The following is a 6,036-nucleotide window of genomic DNA, read 5'->3' on the forward strand; positions in this document are numbered from 1 at the left end:
TGCCTACAGCCTGATGTTATGGAGGCATTTTCTTAACTGAGGTTTCCTCTTCTGAGATGACTTTAGCCTGCATCAAGGTGACAGAAAACTACCCAGGACTCTGAGTTCTTGTGATTTCCATATGTCTCTCATTTTCAGATTTGGCCTGCAGGACAGTGGATTATAACTGAGATGGAAACACAGCCAGAACGGGATCTATTCTCAATGCTTTGGAAATCTCAGCCTAGCAGTGAAATTATTCCACTTTGTTTCTCGGTGTGTGAACCACAATGGTTTCATGGCCAAGCTGTTTGAGGCATGCTGGAAAATGTTTCCATCAATATGGAGTGATGACTGAGCAGGGAAGGGAACAAGGAAGGTCCTCTCCACAATGCTACCTACAGATTTGGAGACAAGCTGTTGAAATGGGTACCACTTCTTTTTAAAGAGCCTATTGCTATATTTTAAAAAGCACAGTTTTTAACTTTTTAATTTTTTAAGATTAATTATTTTATCATGTACATTTTTCTGTGTGTTTTTCACATACCCGAGTACAGGTGCTGAGGAACACAGAAAAGTAAGCTGAGTGACCTGGACCTAAAACTACAGGCAGTTGGGAGCCACTTACTATTAGTGTACTGGGAATTTCACCCACCTCCTTTGAAAGACTGGTAACTGTTCCTAATCACTGAGCTATCTCTCCAGGCCCTTAAATTTTACAAGTTTTAGTTGACGCACAAAGAGAAGCATGACATATGTATGGGACATCTGAGATGTTTATTTACACATACATGCATGACTGACGTATGTATGGGACATCTGAGATGTTTTATTTACACATACATGCATGACTGACATATGTACGGGACCTCTGAGATGTTTATTTACACATACATGCATGACTGACATATGTACGGGACATCTGAGATGTTTATTTACACATACATGCATGACTGACATATGTACGGGACATCTGAGATGTTTATTTACACATACATGCATGACTGACGTATGTATGGGACATCTGAGATGTTTATTTACACATACATGCATGACTGACGTATGTATGGGACATCTGAGATGTTTTATTTGCACATACATACTTTGGATTGTTTGTTAGGATAAGCACGTGTATCATTTAAACTTGTATCATTCCATCACTATAACAAATTTCCAAATGCTTTCTACTACCACTGTAATTTATACAAAAAAATAACTGTTCTCTGTGCCCCATCTACTGTTCAAGACCACACCACAACTTTGTCCTCTTGCTTCACTTCCTACCCACTGGCCAACCTTACCCCATTTCACTCTAACTTTTCTTCAGCCTACTACAAATAGCTTCTACTCTACTCTCAAATTCTACAAGACCAGACTGTGTTCAATCCATATATGAAACAGACAATGTAAACACAATGGAAACCTTTAAGCCTTCAAATCGAGAGATGTTATTTTGTATCTTTTGATGTGCTGTCTTAATGAGGATTTCTACTGCTGTGATAAAACACCTTGACCAAAGGACATTTTCAGAGGAAAGGTTTTATATAAATCCACAAATGAAGGAAGCCAAGGCAGGGACTCAGAGCAGGAACTGGGAGACAGAAACAACAGGAGAAACCATGGCAGAGTGCTGCTTACAGACTTGCTCCTCAAGGCTTTTCTTACCCTGCTTTAGAGAACCTATGACCACCTGCCCAAGGATGACACCACCCTTTATAGGATGATCCCAAACATATCAAACATCATTCAAGCAAATGCACCATAGGACTGCCCACAGCCAATCTGATGGAGGCATTTTCTTCATCGACTCTAGCTTGTGTCAACTTGACATCATCACACAGTCAGCAGGACCATGGATCACAGACTTCCACACATTTTTGGCACAGCACAGACCAACAACATGATTCCCTGCTACAACAGGACCCCAGACAAGGCCTTTGGAGGCTGCCCAACACTTTACATCAACATGGCCTCAGGTGGCAGTGCCGGCCACTCATATCAATATGGCCCTCACAGCAGCATACTCCACGGACATCAACATGGATTTAGATAGCGGCACAGAACATGGGCCTCTGCCTAGTCTTGTTGGCCACTTGGATCATGGACATCAACACGGACCCTGGCTGCAGTAAGACCAGGGACCCAGAGATTGCCTGTATGTCATCATGGCCTCAGATGACAGAGCAGGTGACTCACATTAATATGGCGCCTGGTGGCAGTATGGCCTACAGACATAGATGTGGCTTCAGGCTGCAGCACAGACCAGGAACCTCCTCCTGGAGTCTATTTTTGCTATGATACTGATGACTGCAGATGGACAGCTGAGAGTGAGGGACATGGAAGGCTTCTGTGACAACCTCTTTTCCCACCCCTACAACCCCGCAAACAACAAAGTTGTTGATAGGAAGTCTACCTGGGCAGGAAGCCACCAAAGAGAACTCTTACAGAGTGTGATGGGAATGATGAAGAGCAGCTATCCACAATTGATGGCTTCTGGGGCACGTATGGGAGGGGAAGGACCCAGTTCTATTTAAGGGGAAGGCCACTGAGGATTTGAACATGCTCTGTGAGTGCATAGATAACGCAAAGTGGACTTGTTTTTGTTTTCTACTTCTTCTGGTGGGGTGAGGTGACAAGTTAGGTCAGGCTTGGAAGGAATTGTGATCAGAGAGCATGATGTGAAACCCTCAGAGAATCAGTAAAAATATGTGGGGAGAAAAGAAACTATCACCCATGTGTATGCATGTGCATAGGTTTGGTTATGCTTATGTATGTGAGTGCATAGGTGTGCATGTATAGAGGTCTAACGACAACCGTGGTGTCATCCTCTAAAGCACCATCCACCTCCATGTAGATAGGATCACTCATTAGTCTGAACCCCACCAATATATATAGGTAAGAGTGGCTTGCCATAAAGCCCGAAGATTCTTCTACCTCACCACGGCACCACCATACATAGCATTAACATTATGTAGTTTTCAGTGTCCTTGACCCACAGAGCAATGCATGTGAGTTATAATAATCATTTGCTGAAAACATAAAATAGAATCAAAGTGACCTTATATAAAGAAATCCACCATAACTGCTGGAAATAGTAAACAGATATTGCTTGATAGCATTTGTTTTTTTTTTTTTTTAATTTATTATCTGAGCCAGTCAATAAAGTTTCATTCCTTGTAAAGCTCTGTCCAAAGATATCTATAAAGTGTCTCTCACTTCTTCCTTCTGTGGTGTTTTCTGTGCTGTTCAATGAACAAACACAGAGCAAAGCCCTTTGTTGGGCACACAGAGATAGTTAAGACAACACAGCATTTTGGCAGGCACAGATTTGCAGTTAAACTACAGGAAGATGGAGATGAAAGATGACACACATAGAGAAGTAGAGGACTCCAATCTGGGCTTACTCTTGGTAAAATTTCTACAAGGGTAAATGCTTTTAATTTCTTTTCCTTAATGGGACACTGATGCATCTTGGGTACTCTGAGGTTATTACTAATGCATTCAAAGCAATGCAAATGAGCCTTTCTTCTTTAGTCATGATGCTGAAGGCACAGCCTTAGGCCCCTTTCCATGAAGCATCATTAGCTGGGTAGCTGCAGGCTCCCCAACATCAGGCTTCTCTGGCCCTAGAGCAAGGCTGATGGGTGAGTGAGTCCCCCAGCAAGCAGAACACTGTACCTTTCAGAGCCCTGCCTATTGAAGTGCTCTATGGGTAAAGCACTGTCATGTTTAAAAAAAAAAAAAAAAAAGGAAAGGATGTGGAAACAGCTCCACATCTCTCACTTCATTGGGAAACTACAGAGCCTAAGCTGTCTTCTGGACCCAAATCCCGCTCAATCACTGACAGAGGGGGCACTGGAGTCACTGCTCCAAGAATTGTTACAGAGGGAGCAAGGTGTTGTACACAGCTCAAAAGGCTTCAGTGTCATGCACAATAATTGCACAGATGTTTTATCAGTCCAAAGTCTGTAGGTTGGATGTCACCATGTTTAAGGCGTGGTCCTTGGGCTCTTCAAAGCCAAACGCTGGACACTTTTCTAAGAAATTGAGGCTTATACTGATGAAAAGTGATAAAGCGTCATGACATATGATGATGATATGAGGGGGACTTTGGTCAGCCCATGCCAGGGTATACCTCCTGAGGAATTATGCCATGAAACAGAACTGTACTGGGGGAAGGTGTAGAGGGAGTGAGCGAGCCATGAGGGCAGAGTGGGGGCATGAAGGGAGAGCAAGGGGCTCCTAGGAGATAGAGGGAGGGGAAAACAGGGAGAAGCTGACACAGAGAGTGCTGGGGTCGCCAGAGTCCTAGCACATCTGACAGGCAGCAGGTGATGACATAAAACATTGGTAGGGCCCTGAGCGCAGGCCAGGAGAATCACATTCCAGCTAACATTTAGGGCCTTACAGTCAACTATGATTCTCCATGTGCCTAGAAACTGACCAAAAGCACAGAATGTGACTGGACATGAACATAAAGTACTTAAACTTACTGTTCCAATTTAGTCTTCTGCTTGGGCTCTCCCATGCTAAAGAGTCTGAAGCTGTCTGTGCCTAGTGATGTTAGATGCCAGAGAATTAGCAAAGCCGAGAAATGCAAACATCCGCTTCAGTTTCTTAAGTCCCCTTTATTACCCTGTGGTTCTGGTGATTTAATATTTTCCCACAATTCTTCTTCAGGTACATAATCGCTTTCACTTTTAACTTATTTTCAAACACTCCAGTTAAAATGGATTCCAAGGACACTGTATATTGCCAGTGACATTCCTGTTGTATGGTTTTATGTGACAATAATCTGGCATCCTAGTGGGGAAAATGACCCATCAGTCCCATAGCTAATTCACTCTGTGTATTATTGCTTCATAAAACATCACTGCAATGTTATGATGAGTAAATGCTAGGTAAAGTATTTTGATATTTCAATTGTGGCTTATAACAAAGGAGAAAGGGAAGAGAGAAAAGAGAAACAGGCACATGTATCTATGTATTTGTGCAAAAAGAATAATTAAGACCATTAATAAAATACAGCCAAGATTGTGGCAAGTACATGCACCTGTTCCTTAACTGGGTTAAAATGCAGAAATCCCAAGCAGAGCTGTGGATTATGCCTTCAATAAAGGTAATTAAGTTGTAAGTGCTGATCTTGCCAATGGTATTGAGTGGTTTACTAGAAATAAATTGAGCCCAACTGCTTCCAAAACATAATCCACATGATCAGAAATGACCAGTGAATTAGTGGAGCCAAACCATCGGTACACAGTAGGGAATGATTAAGTACACATAAGAACAAATTTCCTTTCAGCACATGCAATCAACACACGAAAAGTGCAACCTTCAGCTTCAGGCACGAAAAGTCCAGGAAGCTGCCTATTGTTCTCATGGTCTTCTATGGCATGCTTATATCCTGATGTCTGTACCGTCAATGCAATCTAGTGGTTCAGATAGCTTTTAATTGAATGGTCTTTTAAACGTCTAATCTAACGTCCTCTGATGTGATTCAAATCAATCTCTGCTTTGCACTCTCTCTGTGAGAGTATGCTTTGTTCTAACCTCTGCCCCTCTCTGTTCCTCAGACCTCAGTATTACCTCCGGAGCTCTGACGTCTCCATGCATGAACACTGTAGGAAATGGAGTCATAGTATGTGTATTTCACAGTACAGAAAATGCAGATTATGAGGAGCGCTAAGGAACTGTCTTTGTTTCTTCTGTTTACTAGATTTTTAATAGAAGTCATTTAATTTTTAAAATAGCCTGCAGCATCATGATATAACTACAGGCCTCAGGAGTTGGGCTCTTTCAAACTCTTGTGTATAGCAGTCCTGCATCTCTCTTGGGTTTGCTGTTCCTTCTCATCAAGGTCACAGCTACAAGGAGTGAAGCTACTACACCCACAGACTCCTCCGAGGAAGAAAGAAAGTGGAAGCGGCCCCCTGGTGCTGGGCAGGAAGAAACATGGCAACAGTAAGCAGAGAGTTTCCACTTCATAAGAGACGGGGCATGTCCTCAGAATAACCAGAGTGCTTCTGAAGCCAACCATGCTGGCTCCTGTATTCCATG

This window comes from Acomys minous, assembly GCF_964271855.1.
Source record: "Acomys minous genome assembly, chromosome: 15".
Taxonomy (NCBI): domain Eukaryota; kingdom Metazoa; phylum Chordata; class Mammalia; order Rodentia; family Muridae; genus Acomys; species Acomys minous.